Here is a 26788-nt window from a genome sequence, read left to right as displayed (position 1 = left end):
TGACAGATTCAAGCTGTATAGGGTCACAAGAAAATATCATATAATTTTCTCCAATCTTATACTTACCAGAGGCATGTGTGGTATGCAGATGAAGGGGAACTTATGACATGTTGTGTGGAGGTAAAATCATGTTTGTAAGTCATACTGTTGAAAAGTTAGGACAGTGTAAAGAAAACTTGACTTAAACCTGTCTCTACAGCAGAATCATAAAACCCTAATTTACATTCTACAGTCCTGTTGGTTCTGACCTCACAGGAAGGGGGGCTGGGGGCCCTGCAGCTTGGTTTTAAAACTGTAGTGGAAATGTAATTCCTGGTTCACTCTTGAGGGAGTCAATTTGATATTGAAGAGGGTCCCATTTTTCCTGCTTCTCCCTAACACCAGAAACTTGATTATAAGTGAGGTATCAATTCTGTGTTTTAATCTTTTTATTTTATAAGAAACAATTGCTTTATATTTATATGCCTTTTTATTAACCGTTTTATCTTAAGCATTGTGGATGTATTTTCCATATTAAATTACACCTAGTAAGTTCAAGTCTCTGTGTTCTTACGAATTCACGCGACAGTTTGGTCAAGACGCTACATAATTGAAATGGGGAGAACATTGTGGTTTATGTGAACTCTGATTAAAGTAAATTGTGTTAGATTAATGCTAGGGAGAACCGCAGGCTTCTTAAATAAGAGTGTCAGCTCTTGTCAGAAAAAAACCTTGGTGGCATAGTTAGTACCGCAAAGCTAGTGTGTGGCATAGATAGCGAAGGATTTAATCATTTTAGACAGACCAGGTGGTTGTTTTTTTTGTTAAACCTGTGACACACGCATCACACATGCACAGGTGGGTGCTGTTCGTGACAGAGTGTATTGTCACTATGTCTGTAGACTGGGGCACATTGTCCTGTAGGTCATGGCCCGATGGGCCAATGTGTGGTGGGCTGTTCCTGAGCCCTGGAAAATGCATACTCAAACTTTTCTTCTGTGCTACACTTTTACAGTGCAACATCCACCAGCATAGTCATCTGGTTAATAGTGTTATATGTTTGTCCCAGGGGCATGTGATTCTGTGGACCAATAGAAAACAGAAGCAGCTTTCACTTAGTCTGTGGTTTCAGTCCCCCCCTCCCAGACTGTCTGTGCAGCTGCGTCCCGGGGACAAATGTTTATGGAATCTCCCCCATCTGCAGAGACTGATGTGCAGCAGCGTGACGTACTGTCATCTACTGACCAAGTGGTAAAGTGTTCCTGAATATTATATATGTTTGCTGACTATCATATTGCTTCCCTTACATACTGCAGCATCTATATTACTACCTGCTCCATAACAAACAGCCATGGTGGCTTTCACCTCCTCTTCTTCTTCAGGAAACAGCTGTCTCTGTTCAGCTTTATCTGAAAAGTACAATTAAAATATTCATATTTATTCCTACACACATATTTGCCTAAATTCATAAACACTGATATGTATCTAAGTTGACAAACATACAAATAGCAGTAATGTGATACTTGTTCATTTAAAGGCTGAGTTCTTTTGTCGTCTTTCGTTGATGGGATAAATAAATCAAGTAGACATACACACAGGATTGTTTTGCAAATATAACCATAGTTTCCTTTTCTTCCTAGTGTCCAGGAGAGGCAGAGACACAGTGGGAATAGAGGAGGGGGGCAGGGCTTGATGATGTGGTGGCAGATTGTGTCATTTCCCTGCCCACCTTGCAGTAGGTAAGCACTATTTTCGGAACAGTACACTGGTCCCTCCAGAGTCCAGGAGGTCTACCCCTAATTCTGGAGTTTAATTTTGGAGTATACAATATTAATTCCCTATATAAAATTTGAGTTTTATATGTCATATTCACTATGTAGACATAGTACTAATGGTATGTCTATCATATGATTGTATATGTAACATATATTGACAAGAACAGCACAAGTATATATGGACAAGTCAGCTGATACTGTAATTATAATTCTTATCCCAATAGTTAATCAGTAATTTATTATAAATGTAGCAATCCTATTACCTGACCCATAACAATTCTGATCTGTCAATAAAAGCAATTGTAAATATTGTATATTATATTCACAGTCATTTGATTCTTCCTCCCCTTCATCATCATCATCCTCCTCGTCCATCAGATTAATGATGACAGGAGGATGGATTGGTGGCCGGAAGCTGTCCAGGGTCCTTGGTGTCTGGGATGTTATATCTGACACTGCAGATCAGACATGGTAAGTTGTTTTTACTTTTATCACATTTTAGCATTAATGTAGCTTTATAAATAAGGTCAAAAGGCACTTCAAAATATTACATCTGTTTTATTGTATTTATTAGAGAAGAACAAAATATTTCAGCAAATTTTACATTTTGATCAATTTATGAATTTTGCATTAAGTGAATGTGTTTGAAAATGTTAAAAAACCAATAGAATATGTTTTAATTATGAACACATTTGTATACCCTTAAAATGTCTAAATCTGTGTTCAGTTCACATAGTAGTTCTTTGATCATGTATAAGCACAATATTGTGATAAACAAGCTACTTACCAATAGAGGGAGGAAGGAACACTCCATTCCTGTCAGGAGGACTTGACATTTTTAAAAAAAATAAATGTCTTAATAAATCAAAATCTCTGATGAATATTAAATCAGCAAGACTCTTTAACTGCAGTAGTTAGTGTGACAAACTCTCCTCTGCGGTGATAATGACCTGCTCATCACAGGTGAATCTTGGTGACTCTGACATATGTAGTGATGTCATAGAACATTGAGCCCAGCAGCCTCCTGATGTCTTTATATCAAGAGCTAGAAATGTAATAAGTGCCCAGAACAATAGGCCTTATGGACATAGGGACAGTATACAGTGTACTGAGTACACAATACGCTTAGTATACAGTACCGCAATATTCATCATTCAATACTCTGCATAGTCTGTAGTAAATAATAAGCATGTCCTGGTTCTAGGGTTTTACCTATTAAGACAGCTCATAGGGAAAGACTATAAATAAGTTTAATGGGGGCCTAAATTAACGGAAGAAATGTTACTTCATTTAGCTAATTTCAAACTAATTTCACTATCTGTGAGATAACCATGGTAGGTTATTGTATTTCCTATATAGAGATTTATCATGAAGCCAAGCACATCCATGGAAAAATTATTAAAAAACACCAATTGGAAGGATATAGGAAGACATTAAAGTTTAATATCCCCCAGAGAACTGTCAAGTTCATCTTAAAGAAATGAAGTGGATATGGCAAACTGTGAATTTGTCTATTACAGGCTATCGTCTACATCTGAGCATCTATGGATATAGGGCACATGTAGGGGGGACTACCAAGAGCCATATGGTAACTGACAGATATGTAATATAGACAGTAATCCACCTGCACCTGTGATAATATGTCATCCTTCATTCACAGAATAATTCCTCAAATCTGAACTTATTTACTCAGGGACTGCTACAGTTCATACCAAAAGCAGCAACAAAACACACGTCGGTGGCAGTTCTGCCAAATGGCAGCAATCTGAGGGGTAATCTTCCTATGCCGATTAGAAATGATCTCCGTCCTAACAAGACATTAGACTAGTTATAGGACATAGAAGTCATTAGTTGTGGCTGTATGAGGTCTAGCACAGTGAAACTTGCCTGGGGAATATAGGGGTCAACTTTAATGAGAACATTGTTTGTATCTATATAATTGCATTTTTCATTGTAATATTTAAAATTGTTTATTAATATAGATAACAGTTATTTAACACCTCCCGAGATTTGTTTTTATACTATTATTCTTTCTCCTGATTACCCGGGTTAGTATTAAATGGATATGGACATATAAATACGCTCACTGCAATGTGGGAAGCCATACCTCTGACAAAGGTGCAAGAACGAGACATATATGGTGACTTCTCATGTCATAGACTTTACTGCCACTGTGTGTGTATATATATATATATATATATATATATATATAAAACAGTCAGCATTTAACTTATGTGCAAAACAGAAAACTAATTTTCACCCATTGCATTGTAACATGGTTTTGTCCAGGAGACTTAAATAAGAAACCTCTTAATTTAAGTTCCTTAATGAAGCAGGCCATTTGTCTTTTATGAAGTTGTTCGACCCATATGTTCAGTTGTGGGAATCTCCAATAAAGAGGCCATGCAATTTAACAGAACAAAGATTTTTTTTTGCTTCAAGGACCACACAACAATCAGAAACACATAGATTGAGGATGTGACTATAGCACCAAATGTATATGGAATAAGGCACTACTTTGGCAATCTGTGCTTCTAAGCCTACATATGAGCTCCTCATACTTGCTGCACCATCAAATAACTCACCAGCAATTTTAAGGTAGTTAAGCCCAAGCTCTTCAAAATTAGCCATCAATAGTTCATTAAATCATCGGCCTGATGCATCAATAACCGGGAGAACAGAAATGAGTCGTTCTTTGATATCTTCTTGTTTCACATACCTAATGATAGCTGTTGCTTGCTCTACAATTCCTGCATCTTGTGTGTAATCAAATTGAATGCTATATCTCTTTGCACCAATTTCAGAAATTATTAATTGCTTAATATGATTAATTGCCATAATCACTTTAATTATTGTCTTGTATGATAAAAAAGTCACGAGACTTCCATGACCAACTGCTCCTGTTTTTCTACTTACTTGCAAACGTATTTTTTCTTTTTTCACTCTCATGAATACATTTTTCAAAGCGATTTTTAATGGTACATCATAATGGGATAACAGTAAAATATTTTCTAAAAATACCCATGGTTAATCTCACTGTAAGATTGTAGAGTGATTCATTAGATCCATGGGCACGAAATGGCAAGCATTGGTTCCCAAGAAGTTTTACCACATCAAATATGCACTTCAATGTTTTGACGTATCTCTTTCTTTCGTCTTGAAGCTTGATCCTTGTTTATTAATGTGTCAATGCTTCTGTTCTTCTTTACACTACAAGTAGGCATTAGCAGCCTCACAATGACTTCATGTTTATTTACAGCTTGATAGCAGTTTCTGAAATTTGTACAGCCACTAACAAACGGTGACACAGCATCTGAACAAGCAATGCATATGCTGCAGAAAACTGATTTTTTTTATTTTTTTTTACCTGAAATGTTAGCCAAGAGCACCTAACATGGTCTGCATTTTCTTTATACGATAATAGAAATCTGCCTGTTGTCACAATCCATGGTAGTTGGTTGATGAGGGTGCTGTTCAACAAATACAATTATTTCTGCAATAGAGCATGATGAAGAAAGCCCATTTGACAGGCTAATAGATTTTACATCCACGTCTAAGTCATGGCTCTCTTTTACTAAGATACCCTCTAACTTAGGAGGGCTCCTAGGTTCTTCCTGGGAAGGACTGTGTGGCTGTAGTTGAGAGCTCAGCTGAGAGCATCTTTCGGTGACAGGTACCATTGTAGCTAACCAGCACCATGCCGCTGCTTGAACCACTGTTTACAACACCTACGTTACTGGCTGGAGATTCACTCAAACAAAAGATTATTAAACGGTTCAAGTTCAAGAATCTGCGCTAATGTGCATCTTTATAATTAATCAGTACTGTCAAAGTCGTATAATTGGATGAATGAAAGTATATTGGTTAATATTGTTTTATTGGTCGATTGCACTCAGTATGCCACGCTACACGTGGCATATGGCGATCGCACGGTAAAATACGCACATACACACTCGGATTACAACATTTAGCTATTTATATAATTCATATTCATATTGGTTCCGTTACACAGTAATTTATGAGCAGATAGTATTTTGCTTATTATTAGTTTATATATTATGATTATATGTACACTTCAGTGTTATTTAAGGTTCAGGTTATAGGAAATGTGTCATGTCTGATATCATATTAACCCCCTTTACATCAGCAGCTGTCCGGTGCATTTAGCGAAGAGATTGCACATTGCATACTCTAGTTATTGATGTTAGGGAATAAATCTTTAATATGATGCAGACTATAAAATGCTAATAGACTAGTTGTAACTGGTTTCTGGGCGGGAGAATCATCTGGAATGTTGACCTCAGCCTTTGAGGGGGTTGTTTGAACTAGCCTATGACCTGTTTACCCTGGACCCACCTGAAGTCTGGACCTATAGAAGCAAGCCACGTCATCTGCATTGTTCACTCTCTAACACTGAATGTATAGAGAATCATAGCTGTGCTCCCAGGGCTTGAGTCATTAAGGAGAGCAAAGCATAAAAAAGGAGTAACATTTGCACCTGGGCAAAACCATGTTGCATTGGAGGGGAGGTAAATTTAAAATGTTGGGACAGATTTATACTTGGGGTAGGACATGTTCTAGATCAAGTTTAAATTTCAGTGTAATAATAAAGCTAGCAAATATTTGTGTGCTAGATGAAAAAACAGCCAGTATTTAACTTATGTGCAAAATAATAAACTAATTTGCACCCCTTAAATTGTAACATGGTTTGTCCCAGAGAAAATTTACTCCTTTTTTGCCTTAATGACTCAGGCCCCCAGTCTTCAGTCATTCTCTGACCACAGTATTCAAGGGTGAATTACTGTCGGTGCCCGTGGAAGCGCAGCGGTATGTATGTATCTTTTGGTATTGGCTGTACTGTACTGTATTATATAATAATTATGTATTGAATTGTTAACCTTTTTACATCTGCTAAAATAAATCACTTTGTGCGTTGGAAACACAATACAATTGCCTATGCAATGCTTATTTGAAAACGATAGAAGTACTTTAATAGTACCTAGAGGAAAAAAATACATTATTCCTTTAAATAACTTTATTTTACTTTAAAAAATAATAAGACGTATAATTGATGATAGACTACCTAGCTCACCCTTTCTTCCTTGGTCTCTCTCAGTCCCATAGTTGACTCCCTATAGTTACAATAGAGTCTGGGTAAGCTTAGGTATGGTTATCTGGTATGTTTTAAATAGCTACTTTCCTTACACTATTTATATTATGATCTATGCTCACGACGCAAAAAAAAATAATGCTATTTTTTTAACAATAAAAATGAAAAAGATTATATTAAAAAACTTTACATACAAAATTTACCATGGGGTTCCTAACTTCTGTTGGAGATGTAACCATGCTCTCACCACCCCTCTATATATTTGGTGGTTCTGTGCGGTACTCTGTCCCTTCTGGAACCAGGTCATTGCCATCTCTACTGAGATACTAGAGGATGCAGTGCCAGATATCCCTTCGTTTTGGCTCCTTAATAAGACAAATATCCCTTTATCCCATTTAAAAAAAATGCATTCTGAAATATCTCATCTCAGCTACCAAAGCAGTAATCCCAATGCATTGGAGGTCTTCCTCCCCACCAACCATTCAGGAATGGTTTCGGATAGAATTTTATAGGACCAAGGACAATTTAACTCTATCTACTGCCAAAAATATGACATTTGCCGTGCCATGTGGAGCCTCTGGCTTGAGTTCTAGGATTCTGAAAATTTCTCATCCTTGAATTCTTCATCTTCCACCTCAATGTAGCTTCGACTTACTCCACCCATACGCATCCTGGATCCGGACCGTGGTTCCTTATGATCCGTCCGTAAACACTAGCACATTCTAGGGATTATACAATCTCCCTGTCCTCCCCGTTCTTTCTTTCCCCTCCACTTATGTACGATGGTAATGTGTACGAGCCAACTAATAACGATTGGCGAGTAATATTGAAGAGCTGTCTTCCTCTCAATACTGATATACAAAAGTTCATTAAGGAGTGTATGTTGGAGGAGGATGAATTCTTAACCGAGGATGATAATCAGGACAATATTAGACATATAATCACACAGTTGGCCATATATTTTCCAGTGATAGTGGACTGGAGTAAATTCACTATCAAGCAAAAAGATAGTGAAAATGCAACAGACTAGTTTTGCAGGGCTCTGATAGCGATGGCCAAATATACTGGGGTATCAGACATAAAAGATAATGTACACTACAGAGAGGTTGCTGTTAAAGTTCTAATGGATGGCCTCAGGGAAAACTTGAAAAGAAGGGTGCAAACTTCATTACCACACTGGAAAGGAATCACTGTAAATGTTCTCAGGGAGTCAGCCATAGGACATGATCAAAATATATGTAAAGAGAAAAAGACACTAAGTGATAGGCTAAGGATGGTAAGTAACCCAGCACTAGAGGGACTGCACACACGACCACCAGCATACAACCCACATAACAGGAAACCTAGAATATTGAGATGTTACAATTGCAGAGAAGAAGGAGAGATTGTAAAAAGGAAAGAGACAATACACATAGGGGTGGGTCACATAGATATCCTCCAAGGAGGAATTCACATAGACTAGAAGACTCACACCTGCCCGCGCATGTTATAGCAGCAAATGCTGTGCGGGAAAGCGATAGTCAGCGCTAGGAGTCAGGTCACACCTGTAGTCCTACAACCAGGTGGGGTTTAATCTATGGTAAGCATCAGTGTGCAGGTTTAGAAAGAAAAAAACTGATTTAAAAAGTAATCTGTGTTGATTTTGTTTGTTTGTTTTATGTTGCCAAATGCTTGTTTTCCTAATCGCTGGCCGATGGTAAAGAATGGAAATGTTTGCTTTGTTTGCTGTTTTGAGATAACTATCTTGTTTCCCTCTTACAGATAAAGGGTACACGAAAGAAATATAGACTTAGTGTTTAAAGGGGTGAGGTAGAGAAATGGAAGAATTACTCTTGACAGACAATTTAACAATGGATCATTGGAGCATTCTCTGTTTTAAGCTGCAGTGACACATGATAATTTGTTTGGCTGAGAATCATTATCCAACAATGAAGTATGTACATACTTTGCTCCAAAATATCGTTTTATGTATCTCAGATGAGTCATCAACAGTTAATTTTTACATTTCTCTATCATAAGTTAGGAAAGTCCGTTGAAAAGGTATGTAGTCAATGTGATAACGAGTTCTTAATGAACAAATGACGGACGACACTGGATTGCACGGTTGGTTTAAGACCCCCTAGTCAAGTATGGGGCAGGGTCATAGTTAGCAAATAGCTAAGGGGATTAGTGGAATGAATACAGACATTTTCCCATAAAGTCCAATCCAGCTGTCATTTGTGTTGTAAAATCTCCCTTTCTGCATGTATGTTTGTATTCAAATCTTTGTATTCCTATTATTCATTGCTTTCTTATTTCTCATTCTTTACATCTATGCTAGTACCTCTCTATCTTTCTTTTTCTCTCTCTCTCTGTTTCTCTCTCCCTCTCTTTTGCTATCTCCCTCTCTTTTTCTCTCTCTCTTTCTCTCTCTCTCTCTCTCTCTCTCTCTCTCTTTCTCCCTCTCTCTTTCTCTCTCTCTCCCTCTCTCTCTCTCTCTCTGCTCTTGTAGAGATAAAAAAAACAGACACAGTCTCATCAATTGGGCTAAGACATATTTTTATTTTTTACATAAGACAAATACAGGGATACACACACACTAGATTGACATGAGTTACAGAAACAGTCAGGGGTTTTGTTTTCATGTGTATAGAAACTGCTGATTTTAAGCAGAAAGGTTCTGTTGTGGAAATACGATTCATGTTTTATAGATTGCATATCTGTTTTGTTTTTTGTTTTTGGTTCGTGCCTCCTGTGCAAAGGTGTGCCTTTGTATGGATGCACAAAGGGTGGGGACAGGAGATTGCTAGAGGATAGGCAGACAGATATGCATCTCTGTATAGAACATTGGAGTAGGATTTGTGCCACAAGATACAACATAATGTGAAACCTTAGAAAATGTAGAATTTTCGTGTTTTATATTTTTCACTGTTAGACAGACATGTACTGGGTACTGTTATATTTGAAGAAAGTGTTATAGAAATAGACCCCTTCCCGTTCTCACATAGTCAAGTAGCTGAATGTGAGGTACTGAGAATGGCATGTGAGTTGGTAGAGGGAAAATCAATTGATATACATTGGTCTTCAGCATTTTTCTAGTCTAGGGGGCGATGTTGAGGTGATTGAGAAATCTTTTTATAACAATACCAGCACATGAGTAGGACACTACATAGAGGACTTTATATAGTGACACAGTTACCAACTGAAGTAGCTGCTAGTAAAGTCCACACTTACACACACGACCATAAATGGCTGTCACACCAGGGCGAACATAGCTGTCAAATAGACAGCAGGGTTTTATGTGACAGCTAACAAATCTATGTTTTGTTTTGTTTTTCGTTATATTGTTTTAGTTTTAAAATGTGAACACACACATGCACACATACACATATTGGTTAATATATGAAGATTTGTGTTACCTGAAGAATTAACTATCTGGAAGGTGAAGAGATGTGGTGAGGAGTCTGGTGGACTCTGGAGAGATGGACAAGGCAGACCAGTAGCTCCCAAAGTGAATCTTCCAGACCCAGCGGAGGCAGAACATGGTCTGGCTCAGCTGGGTACAGAAGGTATGTGCAAGCTGGTAAGAGTATATTGGGGTGCACCAGACATTTTGTCTCAAGCTAGTAGGACGGCAACGTCCTATCTTGATGAAGAGAATGTCAGGAAAATGATACCAATAGAGCCATCCCATATCCCTCCTGCAGATGGGTTTTCCTCCAGGTAAAACAAATCCACGTCATCCAATTACCACCATGCAGGATCCTCAAGTATACACTGATGTACCAATGAAATATGTCTGGGTAAAGGTGTATTGAAATGTGTCTAATGTATTACTGTGTCATACTCAAAGCTTTTGTTATTCAATGTGATAGTCCTAGAGTTATAATAGATGATAGGGGTATTCATGTTATTGATAACAGATGTATAATGTATGAGTACTGGTAACAAATCACATACTTTCAATTAGCCATAAACCATGGTGAACATAAAGTAGTGGTACTAGGTAGAACGAATTGAATAGAATAAGAGTTGGAACTTGATTGAAGTGACTGATAGCTTCGGCCACTAGTCCTTCCCCGCTACCAAAAGATCACTCCTGGGCAGACCCTTAACCCGTTGGCTTTTGAAATGTTCTTGACCCCTCGTGAGATGAGATTGTAACTGGGAGGCTAGGTTAGACCTTGAGAGAAGGTAAATAGTGAGACAGCAACCGAGAACGTCCAAAACACTGTTCCCTGAAAAGTCACACTAACTGTCAGAATGTTGGATCGGGAGAGTAAGTTGTGGAGCTGTAATTTCTTAGGCTCAGGTTATTTGACAGACAGGTACCAGGTGTAGGCTACCAGCATCACGGCTTCAAGGGGAGCAGAGACACACTGGTGCCCATTCCACCCACTGCAGAGGAGCCAACACTCAGAGAAGGGTCCAAGGGCATTCATGAGTCTGTTCTGGAAGGCCTCAAATGCAGTTAGTAGCACCTGAGCCAAAAGCTAAGACTGTTGTCCAGTATGAAGTTGTAGTTTTTCCTGTTTTGTGTTCTCTCATTTCATTCTCTTCTCAGGACGGTCAATTCTTTTAATTATTAGCAGGTGACAGAGGCTGGTTCAGGTAATGATAATGAGGTATTGGGGATGAAGGAGAAGTTAGTAGCATAATCGCTCCAGCCAATTACTCTATTCAATTCAGGGGTAAAGGAAAATTTGGAAACCTTGGAGCTTGGAGAAAGTGCGAGGGGCTATTGTCTGAATAGCATTACGTCCGTAAGTACGGCGACCCCATAGTTAAAAAGAGGTACACCCAGCGATGCCAGTCCAGTAATATTCTGACTTGAGCAGGCATTCTTGAGAATGATTATCATTCTTGGGAGGGTAAGGTTTTAGACCAAACAAAGTGCTGGGCGTGCTCTCACGTGCCTCAATGATTATATCAAGTAGGATTAGTTTTCGTTCCACTAAATAATCTTGAGGTACCCGAATTATGGGTGGGAGGTCATTAGGGGAAAAGTACAACACCTAGGTCCCTTAGTCTGGAGTCTCCCAATAGTTTACAAGCCGATCACTGTTAAATCTGAGTATTGGGAGACTTGGAAGAACGTACAGACACTAGCCCGCCCACAAGTGTTGATGAAAAGAACTGATGACATTATTAGAAGTGTGTATATTAACGCAAGCTGAAGGAGATTGTATATGACATTATTGATAGACATAGGATGATGCTATTGATGAACATGAAGTGTTTAAATGTATTCTGAGCTTAAAGACATGCGTTGGACAGATGAACCTGTTAAACTTGAAAAACTGTAGTACAGTATTCTGTATAGCTGATACATGTTCTATTGTACCTTTCCAAATAATGTATTAAGCATTTTATTGCGCCCTTGAAGGGCATACAAAAGGTTATCTCCAAGCTCCAGAAGTGTACGGTTTATGGTAAAAGAAGAAGTCATTTAGAGAATTAAGACTCTCTTATGATAACTTGTTTAGATCTACAAACAGCATGGTCATACACCAGGGGGGACTTGTATTACATAACAATGAAATGTGGTACTGAGATCCTGCACATAACATCTTTAAGGTGATAGTTTATTATACTATCAAAGGGTGGACTGTAAAAGTCGTATAATTGGATGAACGAAAGTATATTGGTTAATATTGTTTTGCCGTGAGATTGCGATCCGTACGCCACGTAACACATGGCATGGTGCGATCGCACGGTAAAATACGCACGCACACACTCGCATTACAACATTTAGTTATTTATATAATTCATATTCATATTGGTTCTGTTACACTGTAATTTATAAGCAGATAGTAATTGGTTTATTGTTAGTCTATATATATTATGATTATATGTATACTTCAGTGATATTCAAGGTTCAGGTTATAGGAAAGGTATCATGCCTAGTATCATATTAAAACCCTATTCATCAGCAGCTGTCCGGTTCAATCGCCGAAGAGATCGCATATTGCATACTCTAGTTGTTGATGTTAGGGAATAAACCTTTGTTTGATGCTGGCTATGAAATGCTAATTGTAACTGGAGCATTGGTGGGAAGAAAGGAGCTCATTCCCTTGGAGAGACGACCCCCACCTTTGGATTCCTTAGATTGTATCAGCCTTTGACCTGTTTAGCCTGGACCCATCTGATGTCTGGACCTATAGAAGCAAGCCACGTCATTTGCATTGTTCTCTGTAACACTGACTGTGTATATATGATCATAGCTGCGCACCCAGTCCTCAGTCTTCACTGACCGCAGTATTCTAACAGATATACTGTCCACTGGGTCCCGCGGGTGCGCAGCGAGCGCATGCGATAGCAGCGGTATGTATTTATCTTTTGGTATTGGCTGTACTGTACTGTATCATAATATAATAATGTATTGAATTGTTGACTATTTACATCTGCTAAAATAAATCACTTTGTGCGTTAGAAACACAATACAATCGCCTATGCAATGCTTATTTGAAAACGATAGAATTACTTTAATACCTCTCATACATTCCTTTTCTTTTACTTTATTTCCTACATCTCCATTTTGCTTTCAAGTTTTTTCCTTTTCTTTCTTCCATATTTTTTCTGTGACCGCGCCCCCTTTGTGACATGACCACGCCCTTGCAGTAAATTTCTTTTCTCGGTTTAGTTTTTGTTTATGTCGCTAGGAGTGCCCATTGCCCACGTCAAACTTGAAGGGCCCACTGTCAAGATATCTTATTTAGGTATTAAAATTGACACTAACGTGGCTGTTTTCAGTTGCCAAACAAAGTTTAGGAAGTTTGCAGATTTGATTGTTGAGGTTGAGGTTTCTAGGGAACATAAGATTCCCCTGAAAAGGGTTCAGTCCCTGCTAGAATTTGCTTGTAGGGTCATATTGGTTGGGTAGTGCATAATAAAATCACCTCACCAGTAATGTACCCACTCTCAAGAGAGGGGGTCCATCCAAGGTTCTCCATGGATGCAGACACTACATTTCTTTGAGGCTACGAGTAAGGTACAGGTCCCAGGTCACTGTCACTTCATTTATGGCAGACAGACAGCTCCCCAAGACGTGGAGAGAGACGTGGACAAAGGGCAGTACTCCAGGGACCGATTATGCAGAGGGTTGGCAGATGATACAATTAGGTATTGTTCAGTGACTTCTACAGACCAGAGGTCATTGCACAGATACATTGCATTTGATTGCCTAATGCAGTCATCTATAATTAAACAAAGACCTGTTTCCCTGGGGACCTTTTCACTATCTTAACATATACAGACCCACAGCTTAACAAAGGCTATGAGACCCTCGTCCCCCAGGTGTGAAAAATGTTCATGCAGGAATTTGGTGGACAAAGGTATATAATCCTTCTATCTAGGTTGAGACAATGGATTAAACTGCATATTTACATGATTGTGTACATGAGTTTAAAAAGCCATGCTCTTTCCGACATGCTACAACTTAAAATTACAATATACACAAGTGTAAACATCACTATAACACATGTATAATTTAAAAATGAATGAGAAATATGGGAAACCACAAGGCTGAAAACTACTTGGTTTTATAACCCACAATTTGTTTGAAATGAAAATAGCCATGTAGCTGGTCACAGGGGGTTCCTCAGGTTTTGGGGGAGGAATGGTGTGTGGAACTATGTCCCCCAGACGGGTTATGACTCAGACCTAACCTGTAACTTAATGTTATTAGAACATTTTCCGATTGTTGTGGCTGTCTGCCTCTGGGCATTGTACTAGGTACCGTACATGTACCTCTGCACAATACAATCAATGCATCAGCCCCTGATAGATACTGACAGTCTGCACATGACCTGTAATAATCTGGGGCTTACTGGAATATCTACACAAGAGTCCTCAAGATGTCACCAACACCCACAATATAAATGACAAAAAAAGTGTTACTTTTAAAACCATCACACCAATATATTTAGTGAAATAATTTTATTGTTCATTCACATATTTGTTTTATTTGTATAAAAAAGATTAATGCCTTAATGGTTTTCTTCTTTTTTGTTTTTGATCCATTTATTTGCACTAAGAAAAAGAAAGACAAAAAGAAATAAAAGTGTGATATTAATGTTTTATGCAAAAGGTACCAACAATATTATGAGATCCATGTTGTGTTATTCACTTTTAGACAATCCCCCTATTTAAGTACACCCCACCCCCCCCCCCCACCCCTATTATCCCACCAGTGGAAATTCACTTCTATAACACCAGTACTGATATCGAACTCCATTCTGCACCATTACCTGCACACAGCTCCCAGACTCCTCCTCCTCCATTACCTGCACACAGCTCCCAGACTCCTCCTCTTCCATTACCTGCACACAGCTCCCAGACCCCTCCTCCTCCATTACCTGCACACAGCTCCCAGACCCCTCCTCCTCCATTACCTGCACACAGCTCCCAGACCCCTCCTCCTCCATTACCTGCACACAGCTCCCAGACCCCTCCACCTCCATCACCTGCACACAGCTCTCAGACCCCTCCTCCTCCATTACCTGCACACAGCTCCCAGACCCCTCTTCCTCCATTACCTGCACACAGCTCCCAGACCCCTCCACCTCCATTACCTGCACACAGCTCCCAGACCCCTCCTCCTCCATTACCTGCACACAGCTCCCAGACCCCTCCTCCTCCATTACCTGCACACAGCTCCCAGACCCCTCCTCCTCCATTACCTGCACACAGCTCCCAGACCCCTCCTCCTCCATTACCTGCACACAGCTCCCAGACTCCTCCTCCTCCACTACCTGCACACAGCTCCCAGACTCCTCCTCTTCCATTACCTGCACACAGCTCCCAGACCCATCCTCCTCCATTACCTGCACACAGCTCCCAGACCCCTCCTCCTCCATTACCTGCACACAAGTCCCAGACCCCTCCTCCTCCATTACCTGCATATAGTTTCCGGAACTTGTCCTCCGCCACTCCCTATACTTCCCTGATTGTGCATGAGGATTTTGGTTATATCCTGAAAGAAATATATATAGAAAAATAAGTATATTAAATATAACATTTCTTTATGAGAATCTGTTACACTTTGTGACATATCTCCTTACAGTTATCAGTCCCCTCTTACTTCCATGTCCTGTATTAACTGGGGCTCATCTCAACTCCCCCTGGCTGATTGGATGTGTTAAAGTTATAAAATGTTTAGTGTACTATGTAGCAGCCATTAACTGGTTGGACATGCTGTTGTTTGTAGTACTACAAATATCGGCATTCCCTGGCAGCCAGGGCCAAACAGTATCTGTTGTACCACACAGAACACTAATGGTAAATAAAGACACAACACTATTGGAAATATACTTTATTAAAGATAAAACTCCAAAATTCCCTCTTTACCATCTTATTACATGCCTAAAGGAAGTGATTATATATTTTTTCCTTTTTTAAGTAATTAAATGGTTAGACAATGCAGGACTTGCTCCTAGAGGAACCACAATGTACATGAATGATAAACGGCGTGTATAAGAGCAACCAGAGCAACTCTGATTGGCTCCTTGTGTACTAACCCCTCATGAGCTGTAAATGAACTTAATTGATACAGAGCAATTCATGTGTGGAGACATGAAAAAGATCACATTAATATAGATCGTAAGCCTGTGAACAAGGCCCTCTTACCTCTGTCTGTTTATACCCAGTCTTGTTTCATTACTGTGTTTGTTCCCAATTGTACAGCACGTGTGGTCAGGTTTGGCTTGGCTCTTATTCCTGGAACCAAGTATGTCTCTGCCTATTACTCCTGGCACCAAGTATGTCTCTGCCTATTACTCCTGGCACCAAGTATGCCTCTGCCTATTACTCCTGGCACCAAGTATGGCTCTGCCTATTACTCCTGGCACCAAGTATGTCTCTGCCTATTACTCCTGACATTAAGTATGTCTCTGCCTATTACTCCTGAAATTAAGTATGTCTCTGCCTATTACTCCTGGCACCAAGTATGTCTCTGCCTATTGCTCCTGGCATTAAGTATGTCTCTGCCTATTTCTCCTGGCACCAAGTATGTCTCTACCTATTACTCCTGGCATTAAGTATGTCTCTGCCTATTACTCCTGGCACCAAGTATGTCTCTGCCTATTACTCCTGGCACCAAGTATGCCTCTGCCTATTACTCCTGGCATGCGGTACAGCTCTGTCTATTTCTCCTGGTAACAGAAATAGCTCTGTTTATTATATCTTACACAACTGACACCTGAACCTTTAGGGAAGTGAGTCTTCCCCTAAACTTCTAGGAAAATAAAGAGACATGATAGCCTAAACAATAAAGTGTGGAACTGTTTCCACTCACACCAGAGTATGTAAGTCCTCCATATTCTGTATTAGTTTTTAGCTGAAACCAGTTTCCTGACTTCCCACATAGTCTTAACCACCTTTTCGGAGAGGACTTTCCCTCTCACAATTCAAGCCTAGTAACTGCGCCATTAAAGTCAGACGAGCAAGGTCCTGGTGTAAAAAGGGTACTCGAAATAGAAAATGTTTCCTAAGTGGTAGCTGGTAACTTACATCCGCTGCCATTTATAAAATGTCGGCGTACCACAATCTGTTTTGCCAGTTTGGAACCACTAAGATATCGACACTGTTTCCCTCTTGGTCTTTTTGTTTGAGGTTGCGAGTTATGGCTATTGGTTGAAAACTGTATATCAGGTGATAATCCAAGGGTACTGTCCTGACATCTACCAGGAATGCTTGTGGATCCCTGGTTTTTGAACAGAACCGATCCACCAATACCTGACCCAACCTTTTATCTATCTGACAAATATTTTCTAGGTGGGAAAATCACTCTCCTGGGAGAACAGCATGTCTGCTGAGGAAGTCTCTGGATCTTAATTTGACACCCCTGGAATGTATATTGTCGATGTTGCTGGACCATACTCTTTCACCCAAGACGTGATCCTGGCTGATCCCGTCATCCCAAGGAGATTCCTGGTGCAATCCCTGATGATTTACGTATGCCACAGTTATGGCATTGACTGCCTGAATGTGAATCGATTTTGCTTTCATAAACAGTTCAGCTTTCACAAGAGTATTGGTCACGAGTCTTAGCGCTAGAACATTGATGGGGATCTCTGACCTCTCGTTGGACCAGAGGTCTTGGATTCGTAGTTACTAGGGTCCAGTCCCAGATTGAAAAGAGACGTTTCCTTTTCCAACTGCCTCATGCACCTGAGAACCAATGTTCTCCTGTGGGCTAACGTTGAGTCATTTTGACCTAAACATTGTGGCCCTAACTGCCATTATTTTGGAAAAATCTCTGTGAGTTGTAGTCAAACCAAAAGAAAGGGCTCTGAATTAGAAATGGAGGTTTCTTAACACAAACCTGAGGAGGCTCTGTTGTGCCTTCCAGATCTGGATGTGAAGGCAGGCGACCTTATTATCCATGGAAGCTAATCGTTACGCTCTGTTCCACTGATTACTGTCCATAAGGAATCAATCTTGAATCTGTCCTCCCAAAGACCGATTTAGAGATATCAGATTTAACATGAGCCAATATGTCCTGTCCGGTATCGGAACTAGAAACAAATTGGAGTAAAAACATTGAGTCTTCTGACTCTCCGGAACTGGAGCAATCACAGCCTAAATCAGCAGCAATTAATTGATCGCAATGTGAGCCCGTCTTTTGGTCCTAGTTTGGGGAAGCCTAGTGGAAATGAACCACCTTGGAGGGGGATCCTGGGGGTCTAAAATATACCCCCTTTCTAAAATGCAGCTGAAGGACAGGCAATCCATTCATCCTGGAAAAATAGAAGGAGGGTTCCATCGCAGTAGGATAGGATGAATCCTGTTGTGTTGGAGGTTTGCCTGATGGGTATTCTAAAGACCATGCCTGCTTTCACATCTGAAGCCCAACCCCCTCCCCCCGTAGGGTAATTGACTGACTTCAGGAAGAACAAGCTCTCTGATGGGAAAAGAAAAGGACGGAAAATTTTGTAATTTAGCCCCTGGAGCATTAACTGGAAGAAACATGATTTTACCTTAATTGCTTGCGTAATTACCTTGCGAAATTTGGCCCAAAAAAGAAACTGATCATCAAATGCCAAGGATTCAAGGAACCTCTTAGACTTCACATCTGCATCCCAACATCTGACCCAAAGGGCCGTTCTAGCTATTACAGCCAAAGTCGAAACTCTAGAATCAAGGGCAGCATCCAGAACCACCTCTTATTTGTGTTTGAGATTCACCATTCACGTTTAAAATCCATTAACATGTATCATTGTAAGCTTGAATGTGTTGAAGCCGGTTCACACATGTACAAACTGCCTCAATCATGTAAGAACCGTCTTACACATATGTTAACCAGGTGAAACATGGTCAAACCTGTAAGGCTTTCTCATATCTAGCTCATTTTTTGCAATCAGACAAAAATTTACAGAACTCTGTCAAATTCTCAGATTTTTGTACCAATTGGACAAACAAGTTTGAGAAATGATACACAGCAAATGGTACAAGGACAGTTAAAGCATCTCCAGTGGGCACGTTGGCCAAACGTTATTGTTACTTATTGTATACTTTACCATCATTTTCTCAATGATTTATTTTCCATATTAACTAACACATAATTTGCTTCATCTCAGAAAATACTTAATTGTACAAAATTCAATTAAAATATAAATTCAATTAAACTATAGCCCTTAATAATGAAGTTTAATTTCAGCTTTATGGGAATATCAACTATGGAGGGTATAGTTACTAAACGGCAGATTTGTAAAAGTAGAGATGTTGCCTATAGCAACCAATCAGATTCTAGTTATTATTTATTTAGCGCATTCTAGAAAATGACAACTAGAATCTGATTGGTTGCTAGACGCAACATCTCCACTTTTTCAAACCCGCAGTTTAGTAAATATACCCCTGGGTCTGTTGTATACTGGACATGTCTATAACATCTAGATGATGATACTTGTACAGAAGAATTATATATTAAATACATACCAGTGGGCTTCTCGGAGGCTTGACTATACTGTCTTGGGTTGTGGGTTTTGTAATTCTCCCATCTCTGGGTTTGTTGGCTATAATTTTCTGAAAATAAACCAAATTGTTCCAGTAGGATTATTAAAAGTCTATAGAGACAGTATACTGGACATGTATATAACATCTAGATGATACTTGTACAGAAGAATTCTATATAACATACATACCAGTGGGCTTCTCAGGGGCTTGACTATACTGTCTTGGGTTGTGGGTTTTGTAATTCTCCCATCTCTGGGTTTGTTGGTTATAATTTTCTGAAAATAAACCAAATAGTTTCAGTAGGATTATTAAAAGTTTATAGAGACAGTATACTGGACATGTATATAACATCTAGATGATACTTGTACAGAAGAATTATATATAAAATACATACCAGTGGGCTTCTCGGGGGCTTGACTATACTGTTTTGGGTAGTGGTTTTTGTAATTCTCCCATCTCTGGCTTTGTTGGTTATATTTTTCTGAAAATAAACCAAATTGTTCCAGTAGGATTATTAAAAGTCTATAGAGACAGTACAGCTCTCTCCTCCAAGTAAAACAGTATCATCAGTCCCAATATATAAAACATAATAATAATCTGTTACACACTGTTACAGTCATCCTCACTAATTCAATATTAGGATCATCTTACATTAGATAATAAGGATATTTCAGTCATCTCTGACTCTATATGGTAATAGAACACCACGGTGACTTCTAATACCCTTATAATCTACACCAGAATATACATTATCCATAAGTATTAAATATTCTTATTATACCATATGTGAATGACCAGTGGCCAGAAGAGAGAGATACATTGGGGATCATTCAGAGTTGGATGCATGTGCACACATAACATATGTAGGAATAGACACGTAAGAAAAACATATTTACAATCAAATGTTGAATAGGACATATCTCAAGATACGTTCAGCTCAAACACAGCAGTGTTTGTGCCAGACATAGGAAGTGAGTATAGTGTATATAAAGCACAGACATAGTGTACAGACGTGCCTTGACAATAACGCCAATTCTAAAGTCGCGTTACCCCATGTGTACACACTATAGTAATGTAATGAAGTGTGATATACACAAGAGATAACAGTGTCTGGATAGTTATAAATACGTGTGAAAGTTTAATTTTCCATATACAATTTAATTAAATACAAATTAAATTAAATACAATCTTGGGTTGGTTTCCCCATTAGAATCCAATTTCAGTCTTCTTTATTGCAGCAGACAAAATGGAAATCACAAATTAGTAATGAGAATAGATGGACACATCTTCATATAACACAGCTGCCATGCAAATGAATAAAGCTTGAGGGGTCAGTATGCAATTAGCCAATCAGGAGTCGCTGGATGGTGCTGCTGATTGTCATCATCATTAAGTATCGTTACACCAGCCCTCCAGCACCCACAAGAGAAACAAAACGCCTCCTAAAATCTGTGGATAAGTCTATGTCAAAGTGTGTCTCAATTAAGGGAACACACCCTTACTGTACATGGCCTATGCTTTCATGATCTATTACGTCTCTCCAGGCGTAGTAACATACAAATCAACAATACCCAAAATAATATATACGTACGGACGTAGACATATATATTTATGGTCCCCATTCGCAGTATGGAAATGTATATCTCATAAAACACAGACATATGTCGATGTCGTTATGAAGTCGTTATATATGTAAGAGTAAATACCAGTATTCTTCGCCCCTTGGATATCAGGCTTCTTTTCATACTTGTTTTTCCAGGTTTGGGAAGATCTTGTGCCTGGCTGGTAGGAGTCTGAAAGGAAACATTTATTTTATAATATAGCTAATCCATTAAGATTTATTTAGCGGAACCACATAGAGAATGAATGATGGGGGCAGTATGTGCTTTGGCAATTAAAGCATCTTGCGTCTGTTAGACTGGAGCATGGGAAAACCGCTCTTAGTGGCTGATCTCATAATGACCCCTCCTTGTCATTTAAGCTCATTCATTCTTGTTGCAGCTCTGCTAGGACAAGTTACATAGTTCTTTTATGGCTCTTTATTCTATATCCCTGCGGAATACGTCAGGAAAGAAGAAGGAAGATCCCATATGAGTTTAGGAGTATAATATAAACGTAAATGAGGGGTTTGGGAGAGTTTGTATTAAAATGCTTTTTCTAAGGTGTGTGTGAAGTTTTCTTTCTACTAGATACTGTAGTATCACAAGCTCTGGTGGTTAGGCCATGCCTTAGACGAGTTAGCTGGAGCAAATTATATCTCAACCTTTGTATTGAGTAAGGGGTACTGGCAGATACCACTGGTCAGTGTTAATCACCCCATTTGGCCTGTTTGAGTTTAAATCCATGCAATTTGGGATGAAGAACACGCTGGCCACCTTCCATCGTGTTGTTGATCATCTGCTGGAATGGTGTAAAGGCTTTGCTCAGGCTTACTTGGATGATATTGCCATTTTCAGTAAGTCGTGGGAGGACCAACTGAATCACGTTGGGCAGGTGTTGGAAAATATTTAGTGGGCAGATCTGACCATCAGAGCAGACAAATGTCAAATGGGGATGTCAGATGTACAGTACCTGAGGCATCGTGTGGGGGGATCTATGGTTAAGCCAGAACCAGCTAAGATAGAAGCAATCTAGGACTGGCCCCGGCCCATGACCAAAAGACAAGTACTGGCCTTCTTAGGGACCGCAGGGTACTACAGATGTATCAACCCAGACTTTAGCACTGTAGCAAAGCCCCTGAATGATCTCACTAAGAAGAAACTCCCCATAGTAGTTGACTGCACACCCGCTTGTGATCTGGCATTTCAGTCGTTGAAGGATGCCCTGGTTTGTGCATCAGTACTGTTGGCGCCCAATTATGACAAGGACTTTTTGTGAAAACTGATACATCACAGTATGGACTGGGAGCAGTACTTAGCCAGATGGGCAGGAACATCCTGTGGCTTATTTGAGCAGGTAACTGCTGAACCAGGAGGTGGGGTATGCCACAATTGAGAACCAATGGTAATTGTTTCGACAGTGAAGAAACATCAACCTTATTTATACGGAAAACATTTTACTGTGGTGATAGACCATAATCCTTTAAAGTGGCTACAACACCCTTCAGGGGAGAATGGCAGACTTTTGAGTTGGAGCCTTGCACTTCAAAATTATGACTTTCATATCATTCACAAGCTTGGAAAGGCACACAGCAATACGGATGTAATGTCTCGACAGGAAGAGCCAGATCCCACGGGTAGCCTCCGGTAACCCCAAGAGACTGCAGGACCAAGGGCCAAATCGTGGGGACATGCTCTGCTGGTTGCCCACATGGACAAGGGGGGAAGGAACATGACTGTATCACTTAAAAATAATAAATTATTAGTGCAGTGCGCAAATTTATATAATTGCAAATGTATAGATTTTTATTATACTGTGTTGCACTTTTGTATAGAAAGTGTATTTATTGCTGAGACAGTATACCAGGTGAGGAAATTACGTTTGTGTAACTTTTGTAAAGAAAGTCCACCATGCTAATTAGATTTTGATGTGTGAGTGTCCAACGTATCCCTTAGGCTGAAGGCCCAGTAGGAGGTTGTTACCTGTTGTCACATCTTGTTAGAGAGAAAGGAAGCTGTCTGAACAATGTAGACTCAGGATACAAGTATTAGGATATAACAGATTAATGTAAATGTTGTTAAAGCTTAAATTGCTTTAGGTCCACGGTTAAAGGATATATTTCATCCTAATGGTAATTATTGAATGTGCTTGATCAGTCTTTGCAGAGCCATCTAGGATTAGGATGCAGTGTTACCCTCTGTTAACAGTTGTGTCAGAATCTGTATAAAAGGGAGCTCTGTTTCACCATGTATCATTCCATCTGTATCTCTTGAAAGATCACTAGTACCACAACCTGGCATTTAACTGTACTTATAAGGGCTGCTTGAGCTAATAAAACATCACTGCTTCAAGATCCTGCTTTGATGACTACTTACCTGCTGTAATTCCTATGACCACAGATTAGACCAGTCTAATTCGTTATCCAGCTATTCTGAGATTGGGACCCTGAATTCCAGTACTAACACTTTGCCTACTACAAGCAGCTCTGGCCAGTGTGATAGGCCAGGGGGAAACATCAAGAACAACCCTGATCTGAAGGCGAGAGGTCAGGGATACCAATCCAGGTGTACCAGCAAGGGGGTACACTAACTGTGAGTTACCCAGAAGGACGCGGTTCTGGATGCCGCAAAGGAGTCCAGTGGTGGCAGCAGCAAAAGCCCCCCCTACTGCGGTTATAGGGCGCAACTGGGATAAAGAAGAGGGGACGGTGGCAAGGTAAGCCCATCCAGTCCCCAGAAACATAGCAGTCAGGGTGGCATAGGCAGTCCATCCTGTCACAAGGTATTATCTTCTCCTGAGGTTAAAAAGATTTGCTGGAGGTGAGTGTTGAAAAGGAGACTCAAAAGTACCATACACTGAGCTAAAATCAAGTTGGATTTTTGCTAACTGATTATCCACCCATGAGATTCTAATAGTTGAGCACTCATGTTTAGGTGGTTGAGAAGAAGAATTGGGTCAGCCTATACTAGCAAATTGTTAAATAAGGTGTGACATTGACTCTTTTGACTTCAGCAGAGTGGCTTAACACGAAACTGAAGAGGCTCTGCTGTGCCTCCCAGATAAGGATGTGAAGGCAGACGACCTTAATATCCATAAAAGCAACTCGCTACGCTCCATTCCATTGATTACTGTCCATAAGTATTCCCAAAGACTGATTTAGAGATATAAGATTTAAGATGGGCCAATATGTCCTGTCCGGTTTCTGAGCTAGAAACAAATTGGAGTAAAAACATTGAGCCTTCTGTCATTCTGGAACTGGTCCTATCATTGTCTAAACCAGCAGCAATTGAATGATGTGAGACAGTCTTTTGGTCCTATTTTGGGGAATCCCAGGGGAAATGAACCACCTTGGAGAGGGATCCTGGAGGGTCTAAAATATACCCCCTTTCTACAATGCCTCTGAAGGAGAAACTATCCATTCATCCTGGAGAAATAGAAGGAGGGCTTCCATTGCAGTATGATGGGATGAATCCTGTTGTGTTGGAGGTTTGTCTGCTGGGTATTTGGAAGACAATGCCTGCTTTTACATCTGAAGCCCCACAACCACCCCGTGGGGTAATGGGCTGAATTTAGGAAAGCAAACTCTCAGATGGGAAAAGAAAAGGACGGAAAATGTAGAACTTTAGCCTTTGGAGCATTAACTAGAAGAAATATGATTTTACCACCAATTGCTTGAATAATTATCTTGCGAAACTCAGTCCAAAAAAGAAACTGATCACCAAATGGCAAGGATTCAAGGAACCTCTTAGACTTCACATCTGCATCCCAAAATCTGAGCCAAAGGGCCGTTCTAGCTATTACTGCCAAAACCGAAACTCTAGAATCAAGGGCAGCATCCAGAACCACCTATTATTTGTGTTTGAGATTCACCATTCACGTTTATAATCCATTAACATGTATCATTGTAAGCTTCAATGTGTTGAAGCCGGTTCACACATGTACAAACTGCCTCAATCATGTAAGAAACGACTTACACATATGTGAACCAGGGCAAACCTGTAAGGCTTTTTCATATTTAGCTCAATTATTTTAATCAAACAAAATTCACAGAATTTTGCCGAATTCTCAGATTTTTGTACCAATTGGACAAACCAGTTTGAGAAATGATACATAGCTAATGGTAAAAGGACAGTTAAAGCATCTCTACTGGACACATTGACTAAACGTTATTGTTACTTATTATATACCTTACCATCATTTTCTCAATCATTTATTTACAATGTTAACTAACACATAATTTGCTTCATCTCAGAAAATACTTAATTGTACTAAATTCAATTAAAGTATAGACCGTAATAATAAGCTTAAATGTCAGCTGTATGGGAATATCAACTTTCGGGGGTATAGTTACTAAACCGCGGGTTTGAAAAAGTGGAGATGTTGCCTATAGCAACCAATCAGATTCTAGTTATTTATTTAGCACATTCTACAAAATGATATTTATAATCAGCATCTCTACTTTATCAAACCCGCAGTTTAGTAAATATACTGGACATATCTATAACATCTAGATGATGACACAGGAGAATTATATATAAAATACATACCAGTGGACTTCTCGGGGGCTTGACCACACTGTCTTGGGTAGTAGGTTTTGTAATTCTCCCATCTCTGGGTTTGTTGGTTATAATTTTCTGAAAATAAACCAAATTGTTCAAGTAGGATTATTGAAAGTTTATAGAGACAGTATACTGGACATGTATATAACATCTAGATGATACTTGTACAGAAGAATTATATATAAAACACATACCAGTGGGCTTCTCGGGGGCTTGACTATACTGTCTTGGGTTGTGGGTTTTGTAATTCTCCCATCTCTGGCTTTGCTGGTTATATTTTTCTGAAAATAAACCAAATTGTTCCAGTAGGATTATTAAAAGTCTTTAGAGACAGTACAGCTCTCTCCTCCAAGTAAAACAGTTACATGAGTACCAATATATAAAACATAATAATAATCTGTTACACACTGTTACAGTCATCCTCACTAATATAATATTAGGATCATCTTACATTAGATACTAAGGATATTTCAGTCATCTCTGACTCTATATGGTGATAGAACACCATGGTGACTTCTAATACCCTTATAATCTACACCAGAATATACATTATCCATAAGTATTAAATGTTCTTATTATACCATATGTGAAAGACCAGTGGGCAGGAGAGAGAGATACATTAGGGATCATTCAGAGTTGGATGCATATGCACACATAACATATGTAGGAATAGACACGGAAAAAAAACATATTTACATTCACATGTTGAATAGGACATATCTCAAGATACGTTCAGCTCAAACACAGCAGTGTTTGTGCCAGACATAGGAAGTGAGTATAGCGTATATAAAGATATAAAGCACAGACATAGTGTACAGACGTGCCTTGACAAT

General features: G+C 39.4%; 1 long non-coding RNA gene across 1 annotated transcript; it reads left to right on the top strand.

The window, feature by feature from the left end:
- The first annotated feature begins 1591 nt into the window (after positions 1–1591).
- On the top strand, positions 1592–3960 carry LOC142143002 (uncharacterized). The gene is made up of 3 exons (XR_012689449.1): positions 1592–1718; positions 2083–2225; positions 3415–3960. It is a non-coding gene; the product is annotated as an uncharacterized LOC142143002 (long non-coding RNA).
- Positions 3961–26788: the final 22828 nt, after the last annotated feature.

This window comes from Mixophyes fleayi, chromosome 3 (genome assembly GCF_038048845.1).
Source record: "Mixophyes fleayi isolate aMixFle1 chromosome 3, aMixFle1.hap1, whole genome shotgun sequence".
Classification (NCBI taxonomy): Eukaryota; Metazoa; Chordata; class Amphibia; order Anura; family Limnodynastidae; genus Mixophyes; species Mixophyes fleayi.
Note: the sequence above shows the minus strand (reverse complement) of the source record. Positions and strands in the feature narration are given on the sequence as shown.